Genomic DNA, 18,526 nt, shown 5'->3' with positions numbered 1-18,526 from the left:
TAACCACTTATCCATCTCTCCAGGTCTCCTTTTGGGTTTATGCCTGTAATCTTAGCACATGGGCTGCTACCACCAAACCCTGCTAAATGTGTGGTCAAGGCTGGCTTCTTCAGCATTCGATTATCACTGTGCGCTGTGGGGGTCAGCAAATTTCCTGAAAGAAAATGAAGATAATGACTGAACACTGTGGTGCATACCTGTGATCCTAAATGAGTGTGCATTGTCTGACATGGGCTTGGCCATGCCAAGGACCAGTGCCTCATCCCATACAGTGACAGAGCCTTCCCCAGGTGAGGCTCAGGGATGGCAAAGCCTTCCTCTGGTCTGAGTGCGAATGTTGACAGTGTGTGCAGACAATGCCCGACAGACCTTTCTCCCCTGGAAAATGCCCCACAGAGCTTTCTCCCACTGGGATATTTCTGGACTGGAGACCGCTCCCTTACAGAGATGGTCCCTACCCATTAGCTAAACCTGCCCCCTTGATCAGCTGTAACAATAACCCCGCCTCCCTGTTTATCTGTAATAACCCCGCCTCCCTGTTTATCTGTAATAACCCCACCTCCCTGTTTATCTGTAATAACCCCACCTCCCTGTTTATCTGTATGTAATAACCCCGCCTCCCTGTTTATCTGTAATAACCCCGCCTCCCTGTTTATCTGTAATAACCCCACCTCCCTGTTTATCTGTAATAACCCCGCCTCCCTATTTATCTGTAATAACTCCACCTTCCTGTTTATCTGTATGTAATAACCCCGCCTCCCTGTTTATCTGTAATAACCACACCTCCCTGTTTATCTGTAATAACCCCACCTCCCTATTCAACAGTTTATAATAAACATACTAACTACTGGTGTGCTAAGGCTTCTCCATCCAAGCTCTTCTGTGTCCATGTGTCTGTCAATTCCTCATTCCCTAGTCGCCTTGGGTCAGGGATCCAGGACCCAAGCTATGCAAAGATGAGGCTCATTGTGACAAAAGTTAGGGAAACTATCAGCGACCCATCAAGTCCTGACTATTTGAGTCTGACTGTTACAAAGGTTCCTGTTTGCCGTCCTAAGCTGTTGCATGCACAGACAAGGATACACACACGCATGCTTACGTGGGGAGAAGGAGAGAAAGAGAGACAGAGAGAGAAATGCAATCTTGTAATCCCAGCACTAGGGAAGTAGGACAGGAAGATCCCTGGGGCTCATTGGCCAATCAGTGAGCTCCAAAGTGAGAGCCCTAAAAAGTGAAAAGTCAATGAGGTGAGGTGGAGCGGGGCAGGCTTTAATCCCAGCATTTGGGAGGCAGAGGAGCATTGATCTCAGTGAGTTCCAGGCCAGCCAGAGATACAAAGTGGGACCCTGCCTCAAGGGGAAAAAGTGATTGAGGCAGACACCAATGTCAGCCTCTGACTTCCATAGGCACACACACACACACACACACACGTTGTCGATTCAGTTTGACAAAGTTAGTCCACAACAACCAACTCGCTCCTAGCAACATGTTTCTTAGTTTCTTTTTCTGTCGCTGTGAAAAGATACCCTAGCATATGCTCACACAAGAGAAGTTGTTTAGCTCAGAGTTCGAGGTCACGATTGTGGTCACTATTAAATATATTCATCATGCCTTAAAAAGCCTCTGTTCAGGTGGCAATGTTTGCTTTCTCCTTGTCTAATTTGTCAGGGTATCTATTGTCCTCTGCGTGTGTGGGGTGTGGGGTGGCTTAGTTTTGGTTTGGTTTTGGTTTTTCGGGACAGGGTTTCTCTGCGTAGCCCTGGCTCTTCTGGAACTCACTGTATAGACCTGGCTGGCCTAAAGTTCAGAGATCCGCCTGCCTGCCTATGCATCCCAAGTGCTGGGATTAAAAGTGTGCGCCACCATCCCCAAGCATGTGTCTTGTGTTGAGAGCAATTATGTGTCATTAATAAATGTTCATCTCTAAGAAACAAAAACATCTCAGTTTTAAAAAAAAAAAATCCCCTGCTTTTTAGTGGCTCTTCTGGTTAGCAGCAGCAAAGACGACTCCCACTGCTTAATAATTGAGGCTTTTGGGTGAAGTTCTTGTTAGAATAGGTCGAAAGCATGAATGATTCACAGGTCGTGAACCGTGCTGCCCAGCTGTGCACACGCTGGCCGAGAAGCACCTTCTGCACTTACAGAGAGGCTCAAGGCGTCTGGATCAGGTGGCTGGGTCACAGCGAAACCAAATCTGGTTCCTGGGAGTCCCAGGTCACGGTCGATGGTATCAAACAACACCGCCTGTTATAGTTTTCAGGTCTCTTTAGGCTGAAAGATGCAATCCCAAATTCCCTCAAATTTGGGGGAAATCAGACCCTAAGCTCTGGGTCCTTTCTCCCACATGGTCACCAGGTCACCAAGTCATTCCTGCCCTGTCGCGTCATGTTCTAGCACCTTATTCTTGATCAGATGAGGAGTATTTTAAATTTGCTTTATTTATGCGAGTGTGTGTGTGTGTGTGTGTGTGTGTGTGTGTGTGTGTGATGAGGTGTGCCTGGTGGCCACGGGGTCAGAAGAGGATATCAGAACTCCTCCTCCCCCGCAACTGGTTTATGGATTGTTGTGAGACACCATGTGGATGACCTGAGGAACTGAACCCAGGTCCTCTACAAGAACAGCCAGTGCTCTTAACTCCTGAGCCATCTCTCCACACTGTTGATGGTTTATCTTGATTATAGAATGGATTGGCTTAAGAGGCACCTAGGAAATCCATGAAGCATCCCTCTGGGTGTGCCTGTGTGGGGGTTTCCAAAGACAATTGGATCATCAGAGCCTTAAGAGTCCTGTCCTAATAGATTGGTGGTGGTGGTGGTAGGTGTTTGTTTGTTTGTTTCTGAGACAGGGTTTCTTTGTGGAGCCATGGCTGTCCTAGAAATCACTCTGTAGACCAGGCTGGCCTCAAACTTACAGAGATCCACTTGCTTCTGCCTCCAGAGTGCTGGGATTAAAGGTGTGCCCTGCCCTCCCCCACACACACACCTAACGAAAGCAGCCATTTTTATCCCTCCCTAAATCCAGCTCCTCCAAGTCTACACTGGGTCCTTTTTCACTCAAGAGCGTTCTCTTCATTTTCCCTCCACTCTTTTTCCTACATGGTATTTTTTGCCCCCTAATATTTCTGTATTCCCCCCTAATGTTTCATCTGTAGATGAAACATGCACAGATGAGAAGATGCTTAGCGTTATCAGTCTTTAAGAGAAATACAAAATAAACCACAATGAGATACCACTACACATCAACAGAATAAAAGGTGGTGAAGGTGAAAAAGACAGACCAATGTCAAGTGTGAGAGCATGGAAAGACTGAAACTCTTTCTTCTGAGTGGACAAGAGTGTGCTACCTAAGTGACAGATCCCCTTCCCTTCCTTGACAAGCACCTCCTCCTCCTCCTCCTCCTCCTCTCCTCATTTTTGTGCAGTACCCAGGGCCTCACTAAGCTAGGCAAATGCTCTACCACTGAGTCACACCTCGGCCCCTCACTGGGGGATTCTAGGCAAATGCTCTACCACTGAGTCACACCCCAGTCCCTCACTGGGGGATTCTAGGCAGGGGCTCTACCACTGAGTCACACCTCGGCCCCTCACTAGGGGATTCTAGGCAGGTGCTCTATCACTGAGTCACACCCCAGTCCCTCACTGGGGGATTCTAGGCAGGTGCTCTACCACTGAGTCACACCTCGGCCCCTCACTGGGGGATTCTAGGCAGGTGCTCTATCACTGAGTCACACCCCAGCCCCTCACTGGGGGATTCTAGGCAGGTGCTCTACCACTGAGTCACACCTCGGCCCCTCACTGGGGGATTCTAGGCAGGTGCTCTACCACTGAGCCACATCCCCAGCCCTTTCAATTTTGAGGCAGGGTCTCACTAAGTTGCCTTGTATTTATGAGTCTTCTGTCTCAGCACCCCGAGTGCTGGAAAGACAAGCTTGCACTACCCTGGTTCAGCTTAACACATTTTACTTCTTGAAATGAAATTTTCTTTAGAAAACAAATTGGCAGCGTCTTGAAATGTTCAAGACACAGCTATCACGTGATCCAGCTGTACCCTTCTGGCATCTTCCTTAAGGACTGAGATTCCCACAGCTTGCGTTCCTCTCATCCTGTTAAAGATCCTGCGGATGATAATATCCCTTTTGCCGTCAGTGATGACATTTGCAGGCTTCTTGCTAAGAATTCCTCAAGTAATTTCAACTAAAACCTTATCCTTGCAGCTTTCTTCCATCTCGCCCACTCGGGGTCTTTATTCAGTGTATGGATTTTTGACCAAGGGCAGAAAGTATCAGAAGATCCCAAAGCTGCTTAGATAAGTAGGAAATGCTATCGGACAAGGGAAACCAAACGCTGTAGAAGGCTGATTTTTTCATGAACAAGAAACATGAGCATCCTTGTCTCAGTTTCCAGATGGGCCGGAGGCCGTATTTGACAGATGCACCTGAGTTAATTAAGGAGAAATTGCCACCAAACCGAATGTCAGGAGAGAGGCTGCATCTATGGCTCCCAGGTCCCCTTTTAATGTCTGTTCTCTGTGACACAGATGCCCCGGGGATCTCCTGGGGGCAGATATGGCCCCAAGACTCAGACCCGAGGAAAAACCATCCCATATGGCATTTTTCAAGCAATGAAGATTGGCATCAAAATTTCCAAAGAGGGGCCAGCAAGATGGCTGAATGGATAAAGACCTTTGCTGCCAACACTGCTGACTTGAGTTCAACTCCTAGGGCCCGTGTGACAGAAAGAATCTCCAGGTGCTGTGGTGGCACATGCCTTCAATTCTAACATCTGGGAGGCAGAGGCAGGTGGATCTCAGGGTTCAAGGCCAGCCTGGTCTACATGATGAGTTCCAGGACAGTCTGGGCTACACAGAGAAACCTTGCTTCAAAACAAAACAAAACAAAACAAAAAAAACAGCTCCCATGAATTGTTTTTGGAGCGCTGTGGCGTATATGCACACATCATAAAATACATATTTTAAATTTAAATTTTTAATTTTTAGAGATGGAACTGTGGCAACGGCCCAGTGGATAACGGTGTTTGCTCTGCATGTACGAGAACAGTGGACCTGAGTCTGAGTCCCCAGCACCCACAGAAGTGTTGGGCGTGACAGAGTGTGCTCATAATCCTAGCACTGGGAAACAAGCAGCACAGGTGAACCCTGGCTGCTCAGTGGCCAGGATGCCCACCTGGAATAGCTGGCTTCCAGTTGAGTGAGAGGCACTGTTTCAAAGCAGTATGATGGGGAGCAATCGTGGAAAACACCCGATGTCTTGCTCTGGCTTCCCCATGCATGTACGTACAGTTAGTTACACGTGCATAGGCATGCATATATATTCAGTTGCATGCAACACACACTACCACACACACACACACACACACACACACGCATGCACACACACACACACACACACACACACAGATTCTAGATGCCTGTGATAGACATCAGAGCCTACGTCAGGGGATTGTTGTAAAGCTTCAGAAGCCCTTCACATGGGATCCAGTCTCAGCATGCCCGATGGAAGGTTAGCGGAATGGGACGTGGCATTGTGCCTTTCCCAGCTGTCTAACCTTAGGAAACGCATGTTGTTCCGTTTTGTTTTGTTGTTATTGTTTTGAGACACGGTGCCAAGTAACCCATGCTAGTCTCCAACTCTTTACGTAGGATCACCTTGAATTACTAGCCTCCCTGCCTCCCCACCCAAGTGCTGAGCTACTCAATCTGACCTGGGGTGGTTTCTGAAAGGCCTCAAATTTAGGGTTCGAGGGGGGCACTGAAGTGAATTGTCACTTTGGTAAGAGATTGATTAGAAGAGCTATTAATATCTCACAGGCATATAGACAGACAGCTGTATGGAGGGGGCCCTGAGGAGAATTCAGGTCTCGATGCCATAGGTAAACAAACAGTATGGGGGTCTCTGATTAGACTTTGGGGGGGTCCTCTTACAGTCTCAGTGAAGGGGAGGATTTACAGCAGGGCCCTGCACCCAGAGTCTGCTTTCCTGGCAGCACTGAGAGCAGAGAGACCAGAGAAAGGAATGTGTGATTGCAAAGATGTGGGCAATTGAGGAGGAGAGAGAGGCACCTGTAGTTGGGGTTCACCCATTTGCAGAGGCAGGGGTGCACTGCCACCGCAGGTCACCTTCCGGGGTCCGAGGAGCCTTTCCCAGGCTCTCAGCAGGGTTCCTGTTTGTCCTTGGAATAGCAGAGAGCCCAGAACCTAGATGGCTTGGATGGACATACCTGGTTCTCTCGTGTGCATCAACCAAAGTCAGCAGGGACCTGAGCCCGATTCACGGTGGCTCGCCACACACTTTCCTCTGGTGCTCTGCCCTGCCCAAACTCATCTCGTCGCACCTCGGGAGGATGCTGGCCCTGCCTCGGCTGCCCCCTCCTCGAGTCTCAGCCGGAGAACTCTTCACCCCTCCAGTTTCCCTTCCGCTTTCGGATCCAACTCCGTGGATGTTGAAGGCAGGAGGGTGTTAGAGTTTTCTGTAATAAATGCCCGAGAGAGGAGATATAAAAGCAGGCACGGTGGCTGAGGCTCACTTGGTAGTGATTATGAATTGCATAATCCAGGGCTGGTCCAGGTCTGTAATCCTAGCCCTCAGCAGATAGAGGTAGAACAGAAATTCACGGTCATCCTTGGCTCCATAGGACATTTGAGGCCAGCCTGAGCTACAAGAGACCCTATTTTTAAAAAGAGGCGGGGCTGGAGATATTGGGGGGGTTCAATTCTATGCACCCACATGGAAGCTCACGACTGTCTGTAACTCCAATTCCAAGGGATCTGACGCCCTCACACCAATGCACATGAAATAAAATAAATTATATAAGAAAGTAGTAGTGCGATCTTTATTTTTTTTTTTAATTGTATGTGTGCAGAATACTGATTTCCTGGGTAATCCTGACCCACATCTCCTTTCGCCTTTGTTTGAGAGGTAAATCTCATAGCTGCCGGTAGAGGTCACCAGAGAAAGGCCAGTCAGAAAGGAAGGCAGTTGACACCCCTGCAGAGGGATCTGAGGAGAGTGGTGTGTTTCAAGTAAGACATTCCCTTCACGGAAGCAAAATTTGAAGTGAAGACAGAGTGAAGCCCTTATCAAAACAAATGTCATCATGAACAGTCACATTAGATCGTCTGGTGGTCTGGTGAAGAGCCGAGGGCGGAAAGACACAGTTGCGTTCTGGGATCCAGAACACTCCTGCTGAGTGAGGTCAAGTTATTAAATCCTTCTATTTCAAAGCTGGGCCTTCAGCTCACATGTCTCATTAAAGGTCTTTTTGCACTCTGGGTGGGTACAACAGTGTGTGTGTGTGTGTGTGTGTGTGTGTGTGTGTGTGTGTGTGTTTCTTCATAGTTTTTTTTTTTTTTAAGGCAGTTACAGGGATGGAACCCAAGGCTTTCCTTTTGGTAGGCAGGGGCTCTACCACTGAGCCACACCCCAGCCCCTCACTGGGGATTCTAGGCAGGGGCTCTACCACTGAGCCACACCCCAGTCCCTCACTGGGGATTCTAGGCAGGGGCTCTACCACTGAGCCACACCCCAGCCCTTCACTGGGGGATTCTAGGCAGGTGTTCTACCACTGGGTCATGTCCCCAGCCCATTAAAACATTTTGAACTGATATATAATAGTCAATTCACATTGTGTTATTTTGCTACTGTGTAAATCTTATTAAGTAGCATATCTATCACTTCAGACATATATCATCATTGAGGGATATCATTAGTCTAACAAAGTTCACTGTGGAGGAAATTGAGTATACTGAGCTGATCTACAAATAAGATTCCCACAGTGGTAAAGCTATCCCAGCTGTGGGGAAGACTACAAATAAATACACGGGAAAATACATCCTGACCCAAGAATAGAACTAACTTGGTTGCAGTGGCACATATCAAAAATCCCAGCATTGAAGAGGTGGAGGAAGGAGTATCCGCAGTTCAAAGCTGGCCTCAGCTACACAGCAAGTTCAAGGCCATCCTTCATCAAATGCCATCCTACTTCAAAATAAGAAAAAAATAGGAAAGGCAGAAAGGAAGAAGGAAAGGAGGATCTTAGACCTTATTGTGGAATCAAAAGGTTATTGCTGTGACATTTGTGTGTTCACAGCCCCACATGTAGCACGAATAATAAAAACCCAGAGACAGATATTGGGGTTCCAAATGAAGATCAGAAAAGCAAAGCAGCCAAGCACTAGAGAGACCTTTGACTTCTACCAAATCTACAGACTGAAAGAGCAAGATGCTGTCTCTGTGAATCCTCCAACTCCACACTCCACTGTGTTCCTGTCTCTTCCCCTTTGTACTCCTCTCTCGACTCAGCCATGTCATTTCTGTCTCTACCTCCCTAGTGCTGGGATTAAAGGTGTGTGACTCCCAAACACTGAGATTAAAGGTGTGAGCCACCACCACCTGGATCTGTTCTGGACTGACCTTGTGTAGCCCAGGGTAGCCTTGAACTCACAGAGATCCGTCTGCCTCTGTCTCCCAAATCCTGGGATTAAAGGTGTGTGTCACCGCTCTATGACCTGTACGGTTGACTAGTATGCCTGCTTTGCCCTCTGATCTTCAGGCAAGCCTTAGTTATTAAAACACAAATAATATCCCACTATACCCATATACCCCTGACTACCACAACACTGGAGATTTAATAATACATAGGTTGGAATTTCCTTTTGCTAAAGCAGACTTGTTCCAGAGAAGTCATTTGTTTTCAGGCTAAAATCAACTAACTCTTGAGAGAGAGAGATGGATGGTGGTTGCTTCAACTGGGTGTGTATTAAAAAAAAAAAAATCAGCTGGGCAGAGCTCTTGGTGCGGCTGAGCTGTAGCACCCTTGCCCAGAATCCCTCCATGAAGGTGTTGTAGGACTTCGATTATTGTGATAAAACACCATGACCAAAATCAATTTAAGGAGGAAAAGGTTTATTTTTGTTTACAGTTCTGCATCACGGTCCTTCAGAGAAGGAGGCCAGGGCAGGACCCTGGAGGCAAGAACTGATGCAGAGGCCGTGGAGGGGTGCTGCCTGCTGGCTTGCTCCTCATGACTTGCTCAGCCTGTTTTCTAATAGAACCCAGGATCAACTGCCCAGGAATGGCCCTACCCACAGTGAACTGAGCCCTCCCACATCAATTATTAATTAAAGCAGTACCCCCCCAGACTGCCTAAAGGCCAATCTTATGGAAGAGTTTTCTCTACTAAGATTACCTCTTCCCAGGCAATGTCTAGGTTTGTGTTAAACTGACAAAGCCAATCAGTATAGTGGGGGTGTTTTCAAGTTGTATGAAAAAGAAAATTCGGCATCCTCGGCCATCAGAGAAATGCAAATCAAACTTACACCAAGGTTCCATCTCACTCCACCAAGTCTCACCATCATCAGGAGGCTGAAGCAGGCGGTGGTGGCCCACGCCTCTAATCCCGGCCCTCTGGAGGCAGAGACAGGTGGATCTCTGAGTTTGAGGCCAGTGTGGTCTACAAAACAAGTTCCAAGACAGCCAGAGCCACACACGGAAACCCTGTCTCAAAAAAAAAAATTTAAAAAACCCAACAAACAAACAAACAACAACAACAAAACCAGGAGGAGCTGTGTAATCGTGAAGACTGGAGTTTGGGTCTCAGCACCCACGTGTCAAGTTGAGTTCCAGGACATGCCCGTAGGCCAGCTGCAAAGGGCTGAGAATAGAGGGTCCCCAGAACCAGCCTAGCTAAGAAAACAGTTATGCCTCCAGATTCAGGAAGAGACCCTCTCTGAAAGCAAATAGGTAGAGACTGGTAGGAGAACTCACGATGTCCTCTTCTGGCTTCTGAGTGCACACATGCCTGTGCGCACGTCCTCACACGCACAGCAGATAAATCGTAAAGAGGGCGACAGTGGGACTAGAGAGGTGGTTCATTGGTTAAGAATGCTGGTTGCTCTTGCAGAGGACCCAGGTGTGGTCCCCAGCACTCACAATGGTGTCTCACAACCACCTGTAATTCCATTCCCCAGAAAGGGGTGGTGGTGGCGGTGGGGGAAGAAAACCAATAAAATAAAATTGAGATAGTGTCTTACTCTGTACGTCTGGCTAACCCAGAACTTGCTATGTAAAACAGACTTGCCTTGAACTCAGAACCACTACTTCTGTCTCAATGTCTTTCTTTTCTTTCTTTCCTTCCTTCCTTCCTTCCTTCCTTCTTTCTTTCTTTCTTTTTTAAAGAAATCAAATAAGAAGCCAGATATTATGGCTCAAACCTGCAATATCAATCCTTAAGAGGACGAGAATTTCTTGAGACTGGAAGTTTGAATCCAGCCTGGACAATAAAGCGGGCCCCTATATCAGAAAAACAAAAATGTTAACACGTAGGGATGCTTTTTTTCCTGTCCGGTTGGTTTTGCCATCAAATCCCAAAGAAAGGGAGCAGCCCTCACTAGGTCCACCAGGGGGCGCTATTGTCACGGCGCTGAGTCCTGATTAATGGGTCTCGCGCGTTTGCGCAGCAGTACCCGTTTGCCCCATTTCTTCAGGAGGCTCCAGCCCTCTCCTCTCACCCAGTTTTTACCCAGTGATCTGAAGCCCCTTCTGTCACTTACTTCACCCAAGAACAATAAGCTCCTATCCAGGCCGGATCATCTTGTGGAATTTTTTGTGCCTGTCTCTCCAAGAGTTAAGTTCCTTTTGCTGGTGTTTTGGCCTGTCAGGTTGACATAATTACGTGACCTAAATGATTTCCTGCTGTCTCTAATACCATGTCCTAGTTCCCTCTGGAGAGCTCTTATGAGGGTCAGGTGGGATCATATGTCGAAAGTGTCTTATATACCCAAACTGGGGGCTGGCACGCTCAGCCGCTAAGCACTGGCTATTCCTGCCGAGGACCGAGTTTGTTTTCCAGCACCCACATCTGGTAGCTCACAACCACCTGCAACACCAGTTCCCATGGATCCAACGTCCTTAAACACCCCATACTCTCAGCACTCTGGAGGTGAAGATGGGGATCCTCAGACCAGCCCGCTAGCTAGACAAGGCTACCCGGCAAGTTCTAGGTTCAGATGTCTGGGTACAAAAGAGGGAGAGTGACCCAGAAAGACACCTGATGTCAGCCACTGGCCTCCATGCATGGTCACAACGTCACACACACACGTGCCCATAAACATACGTATACACCATACCCACAACACACACACACACACACGTGTACCCATAAACACACATATACACCATACCCACCACACACACACACGTGCCCATAAACACACGTATACACCATACCCACCACACACACACACACACACCATACACCCACCACACACATGAAAATGTCCTTTTCAGTCACAGCACACTTCGTGAATCAGCTTTCCAGCAGAGGTCATGCATGTGTAGGGCCTGAGCTGATAAACCTCCTGGGCACAGGGCCCTAAGGCCCTGTGGTAGCCGCTCATGAAGCTCCATTCATGGACGTTTGCCCAGCCTGAATGTGGGTTCTGTGCCACCAAATATTCCAGTTTTGCTGGAGAATCTGGACATGTGGGGTTTTTTCTCTTCACAGAAATCTCCAGATGCTTCGGCCTTGGCAGCTTGTTTCAGATTTTTCTAGCTCTGTGCTTTCAAACAGTCTGCACTCTACACTGATAGCCACCGGGGGGCGCCCTTTTGAACCTCTGGTGGCATCGCAAAGGCTAACAGGACATATCATGAGAATGGCCTCTTTATGTGTGTGTGTACATGTCCATGTACATATGTGTCACATGTCAATGTCTAGTGTCTTCCTCTACCATGGACCCCTTTATTTTGTGGACAGGACAGGCAGGGTCTCTGGCTGAACCTGGGGCTCACCAGTTCGGTGACACTGCATGAATGTGGGTTCTGTGCCACCAAATATTTCACCCTCTAGCTAGACCAGGAGGTGCCCTTGTCTGCACCTCCCATGCACTGAGGTCACAAGTATGTGCTACCAGGCTCAGATTTTTTTTCAAATGTGTCTATCTGTGCGTGTGTCTGTGTGAGTGCACACGGTGTGCGCTCGGGTACCAGAGGAGGCCAGAAGAGGGTGCTGGATCCCCTGAAGCTGGAGTTGCGGGCGGTTGTGAGCAGCGTGTGGGCGCTGAGAACAGACCCAGGACCTCTGTGAACACAGGGAGTGGTCTTCACTGCTGAACTGTGTCTCCAGCCGCGTGCTCTGCTGGTTTACCTCGACACCGGAGCCCAAACTCAGAGCCCCATGCTTACATGACAAGTACTCTACAACTCGGCGATCTCCTCAGCTCCTCCTGGAAGATCGTGAAAAACGGTTAAAGTTCATTTGTGTGTGGTGGGGGGCATACATGTCATGGCACCCCTGGGAGGGTGAAAGGACAAGGACCCCTTGGAACTCACATGATGGGAGTCGGTTCTCTCTTATCATGTGGGTTCTGGGGCTTGGACGTGGGTCGTCAGGCCCGGTGGCAAACTCTCTCACCTCCTTTGCCATCTCATCTGCCCATGGCTGTCTTTTACCAAAGCAGTAGAAGCATCAACAACGTCCACGGAAGCCTCCACAGCAGGCTCACAAACAGGAGCATCCTGGCATTCCTCCCTCTGTCTCCATGCCGGTACTGCGGATTCAGACAGAGTACTCAGGAGATGCCAGCTCATCGCACCCCACCCATCCAGGCATCACCGTCCTGTGCCTGGTGGCCTGGCCCCTCGGTCTCGGGAGCGGGGCTCGTCCTTGCAGCTCAGTTAACAAGAGCCCTGGATGCTGGCGCTGGGTGGGGATTGAAAGTCGCGGAGGCTCAGCTCTTCACACCCACCCAGTGAGTGTGATCGCGGCTGCAGGAGCTAAAATAGATGTGCTTGGCAGGGGCCCACCTAAGGTGACGAAATGGAACTTCACATGCCCGGCTGAGGTGTGTGTGCAAAAGAAAGCTAGACATTGCATACCCCTCCCCCATGCAGATCCAGCAGGGAGGACTGGGCTTGTCATTATTAGTTACATCTTATTTAGTTCTTGATTGTGTATGTTTAGGTCAGAATGCCTCTTGCAGGACTTGGTTTTTTGTTTGTTTGTTTGTTTGTTTGTTTTGTTTTGTTTTGTTTTTCTTTTTACCATGTGGACCTGTGGGATCAAACTTAGTTTGTCAGGTTTGGCACCAAGTGCCTTTACCAGGTGGGACATCTTGCCAGATCTGCTTATCATGATGATGATGATGATGATGATGATGATGACGACGACGACGACGACGACGACTCAGGTGCATGGCGTATGTGTTTACATGGATGTTGCATGCACATGCATGTTCATGTGTGTGCATATATGTGTGGGGGCCAGTGGCACTGGCATCAGGTGTCTTCCTTGATCACACTTCCCCTAAATATTCAGCAGGATCTCTTCCTTGAATCCAGAGATTGGCAATTTGACAAGTCTATTAGGAGGTTCCCATCCCTGCCTGGCATTTACCTGGGTACTGGAGACCTGAGCTCAGGTCCTCTCACCTATGTGGCAAGAGCTTTTGCCGCTGAGCCATCTCTCCAGCCCCAGATGGAACTTCTTAGAAAGGTCCTGCTTGTTTGTTTGTTTATTTATTTATTTATTATTTAATTTTCGAGGCAGGGTTTCTCTGTAGCTTTGGTGCCTGTCCTGGAACTAGCTCTCGTAGACCAGGCTGGCCTCGAACTCACAGAGATCCGCCTGCCTCTGCCTCCTGAGTCCTGAGATTAAAGGCGTGGGCCACCACCGCCCTGCTATGTTTACTCATTTATTTGATGTGTTGGTGTGCACGGTTGCATGTATACACATGTGTGCGTGCGCATGTGCCAGAGGAAAACCTCAGGTGTCACTCTCAAGAACTCTGTTCACTTTATTTTTTAGACAGAGTCTCTTACTGGTCTAGGACTCATCCACCTCCTGCTCTGTCTCTCAAATGCTAGGGTTGCAGGTGTGCACCACCATGCCCGATGTAAGGGTCCTGGGACTCAAACCCAGGGTCTCATGCATACCGCCCAAGCACTCTGCCATCTGAGTTCCATTCCTGGGCACTCAGGAGAACACCTTTGATCATTGTAAACAGAACAAGGTAGGGGGCCCGATCTGGAAAAGCACTGAGCGAGATCAAATAGGATGGAAGCCGCAAATTTAAACTTTGGGCGCTCAGAACAAAAGGCGGATAGATGTTAGGTTCGGTCTCAGAAGACAGAATGAGCCAAAGTGACAAATGGGCCATCACTAGGGGAAGCAGAGAGCTGCTTCTAAGTGCTAATGTGTCCCTGCTGTGTGCAGACAGCACTCAGGGCAAAGGCTTGTCTGGCCAGCTTTGTAAGAAAGGAATCCTGGAACATGCAGCACAGCGTATGTGTCTCGGGATAAATGTATAAGAATGGTAGGTTGCCAGGGATCTTCAGAGGAAAGAACCAATCAGATAGCTAGGTATGCACCTTAACACACGAGAAGGAGGTGTGTGTGTACATGTATGCATGTGTGTGCATCTGTCCGAAGGTTGACATCTGGTGTCCTCCTACCCCCATCCTGGCCGCAACCTGCTTCCAATTATCCCTCAGATTGTCGGTCCTCTGGATTTGGACTGATCAACACCACCGTGCACCCTGGCTACCCAGCTTTCAGATGGCAAGCATGCATGCATGACTTTTCTCAGCTTCCATAATCTTGAGTTTCTTAGGAAACTTGGGTCTGGGGAGATGGCTGCACTGGTAAAGTGCTTGCTGGGCAAGCATGAGGACCTGAGTTCAGATCCTGTCTCCAGCACCCACATTAGAAGTGGGTGTGGCAGTATATGCCCGTAACCCCAGCATTGAGGAGGTACAGCCAGAGAGACCCCTGGGGCTCATTAGCCAGTCTATGAGCTCTAGGTTTAGTGTGTGGTGGTGGTGGGGAGCTGAAGGCAAGGCTTAGCAGTAGATCACTGGCCTAGAATCCCCAACCTGATCCTCAGAGACAGGTTACAGCATGCACCACCACGGCAGGCTTTCATGTAGGCGCCGGGGATCCAAACTCAGGGCCTCATGCTTGTGTAGCAAGTGCTTACTGATTGAGCCATAGCTCCAGCACATGGTATAAATTTATTATACTTTATGTATTTATTTATGTTGTTTGTGTGCTTCCACGTGCATGTGTGGACACGCAGGTTCTCTCCTCCCATCACACGGGTCCTAGGAATCAACCTCCAGGCAGCAGGTACTTTTACTTCCTGAACCTCTCACGAAGGCCCCACCTGCAAACAATTTTTTAAAACCTGCTTACTTAGAAGCCACTGAAACTTTCTGGCTTTCCCCACAGTCCTTGACTCTGCATGCCATCTCTGCCGAGAGACTGCCTTTGGCTTATGCTGGGAGGTGTTGTTTTTAGAAAGATGGGCAGATTCTCCACCAGGGAACAATCCACCAGCACCCCACTCGACAATACCACCGTGGATTCTGAACTCCCCCTTAACTGCTAGATCTGTGTGTCCCCCAGAGATCCTGGGGAAATGGCTCATTTGGGTTCTTCTTTCTCATTCTGGCACTAAGTCAATTTTTGGCTGTAGACAGAAATCTATTTTGAGTCGCTTTTTTTTTTTTAAAGCTGTTGCTTCGAACGTGTTGGTCTCCTGTGGGCTTTACATCTGAGATGCCTCCCTCCCTCCCTCCCTCCCTCCCAGACTCACCAAGACAGGAGACAGCCAGGCAGGGAAAGCTGCCTTCAGGCACAGATGGCCACTGTGGGGGAGAGGAGGTTGCTGTGGGTCTCTTCCACCTGTGTCTGAAGAAGAAAGCCAGCTTCTTGGTCATCAGAATATACCGACTGCTGGGGTGTGATTATACCTCTAATCTCAGCACCCCAGAGCCTGAGGTAGAGGGATGGAAAATTTGAAGCTAATCTGGGCTACTTAATGAGTTCCAGGATAGCTTGGTCTATGTAGCAAGAGATCCTGTTGAAAAAAAAAATAGTTGGGCTATGGTGGCGTATACCTTTAAGCTTAGCACTTGGGAGGCAAAAGGAGATGGATCTCTATGAGTTCGAGACCAGCCTGGTATACAGAGTGAGTTCCAGGATAACCAGGATTGTTACACAGAGAAATCTTGTCTCAACAACCCCCATAATAAAATAGTGGTAGATAGATAGATAGATAGATAGATAGATAGATAGATAGATAGATAGATAGACAGACATCTAGATAGATAGATAGATAGACATTTAGATAGATAGATAGACATCTAGATAGATAGATAGATAGATAGACAGACATCTAGATAGATAGATAGATAGATAGATAGATAGATAGATAGATAGATAGATAGATAGATAGATAGACATCTATACAGATAGATAGACATTTAGATAGATAGATAGATAGATAGATAGATAGATAGATAGATAGATAGATAGATAGATAGATAGATAGATAAATTCAAGGTCATCCTTACCTACAGAGCAAGTTGGAGGCTAGCCTAGAGGCAACATGAAACCCTGTCTTGTCTTGTTTGGGTTGACCACAATCTCATGCAACAGCCCTTTTACTCATGCCTGAGTGAAGCTTATCCAATGTGTATTTTAATTTTCCTTTTGATAGCCAAGATACACGGCATTCCCCTGACTCCGCTTAGCTGCACCTTCACTTTCTGTGGTCTCAGCTATTTGCGATCAAGCCTAGTTCAGATATGAGATGGAAAATTCCAGAGCCAGAGAGAGAGTTTTGTGGGCGAAGGCACCTGCTGCCAAGCCTCATGGCTTGAACTCATTCCCCAGGACCCTATGATGGAAGAGGAGTGCACGGTAGCAAAGCAATCCTACACATACACATGCATATAACACAAGTAAATAATAACACATTATAGTTTTAAAAGTTGCATTGGTTAGCTTATAGAGTTTTATTTGGGGACTTCTTTATTAATTTATTTTTTTATGAGTATTGCCTTTTGTTTGTTTGTTTGGTTTGATTTTTAGGGACAGAATTTGTGTAACAGTCCCAGCTGTCCTAAAAATATCAGGCTTCCTTTGAACTCAAAGAGCTCCATCTACCTCTGCCTCCTGAGTACTGGATTTAAAGGCGTGCACCACCACTGCCCACTTAATGCATTGGTGGTTTGCCTGTATGTGTGTCTATGTGAGGAAGTTGGATCCTCTGGAACTGGAGTTACAAACAGTTGTGAGCTGCCACATGGATGCTGGGATATAGCTCAGTGGTAGAGCACCTGCCTAGAATCCCCCAGTGAGGGGCTGGGGTGTGGCTCAGTGGTAGAGCACCTGCCTAGAAACCCCCAGTGAGGGGCTGGGATGTGGCTCAGTGGTAGAACTTTTGCTTAGCCTGTGTGAAGCTCAGGACTCCATCTCTAGTACAGAAAATAAATATAAAGGAAGAAAGGAGGGTAGAAGAAATAATAGGAAGGAAAAGAAAGGGAAGGAAGAAGGAAGGAAGGAAGGGGGGAGGGAGGGAGAGAGAGAGGGAAGAAAAATGGAAGGAAAGAAGGAAGGAACAAAGAAAGGAAAGAAGGAAGGAAGAAGGAAGGAAGGAAGGAAGGAAGGAAGGAAGGAAGGAAGGAAGGAAGGAAGGAAAGAAGGAAGGAAGGAAGTGAGATGGCTCACCAGGTACAAGAGTCTGCCACACAAGCCTAATGACCTGTGTCCAATCCCTGGAACCCACATAAAGATGGAAGAAGAGAACCAACTCCACACAACTGTCCTCTGACCTCCACATGCATGTGGGGGCACATGTAGCTCCCTTGACCCTATCATTCACGCACACGGTAATAATAAATCTTCCTTTTTTTTTTTTTAAGGGAAGGAAAGAAGGAAGAGAAGAAAAGAGGCCACAAAGTGGAAGGCTGGCGAAATCCATGACAGTGGATCACCCAGATGGAACGGTACCCAGCTCTTAAAAATAACAGTCATGAAGGCTGCGCAGTATAAATGGCTGTGCAGTATAAATGTCCGTGACACAATCATAAGTAAAACAAGCTCAACCCACGGTAGTGTCTGCCTAGAACTGGATAAAAATACACCTTCATATCAACGGAGGCCGGAAGGGACACCAAAAGCACAGATTGGCAGGGTTTTATTTTTGTTTTATTCTTTGCTATGGTGGTGTCATGAACACAAGCAGAGAGGGCACAGTGGGGAGGGAGCAGGAGGGCACCTCGTGCCTCTGGGCTGAAGGGTTTGTCACCGGGAATACCTATGCTTTGCCTGCAGCTCTGGGCACAAAGTACTGGGCTCTTTAGGTGTCTCCATGCCAACGTGCCCTCAGGGCCTCACCTACTCAGGGACCTTACATTTCCTAGTGTGAAATACAACCTCCCTGATTTCCAGACAAGTGGTGTGTGCGTGTGTGTGTGCACGCGCGCGTGCGTGCATGCACGCACTCACGTATGCGTGTTGGTCAGAGGACAACCTCAGATACTGTCTACCATTTTTCCTTTTTAAATATTCATTTTATTTTACCATTGTGTGTGGAGGGGCTGAGTATATGTCTGTGCACCATGTGCATGCAGGTGTCCCCAGAGGCCAAAGGAGGGCATCAGATCTCCTGGAGCAAAAATTATAGTCCCAAATGGGTGCTGGAAACCGAATGCAGGTCCCCTGTA

Source organism: Myodes glareolus, chromosome 2 (assembly GCF_982192425.1).
Source record: "Myodes glareolus chromosome 2, mMyoGla1.1, whole genome shotgun sequence".
Classification (NCBI taxonomy): domain Eukaryota; kingdom Metazoa; phylum Chordata; class Mammalia; order Rodentia; family Cricetidae; genus Myodes; species Myodes glareolus.
This window is presented reverse-complemented; position numbering follows the sequence as displayed.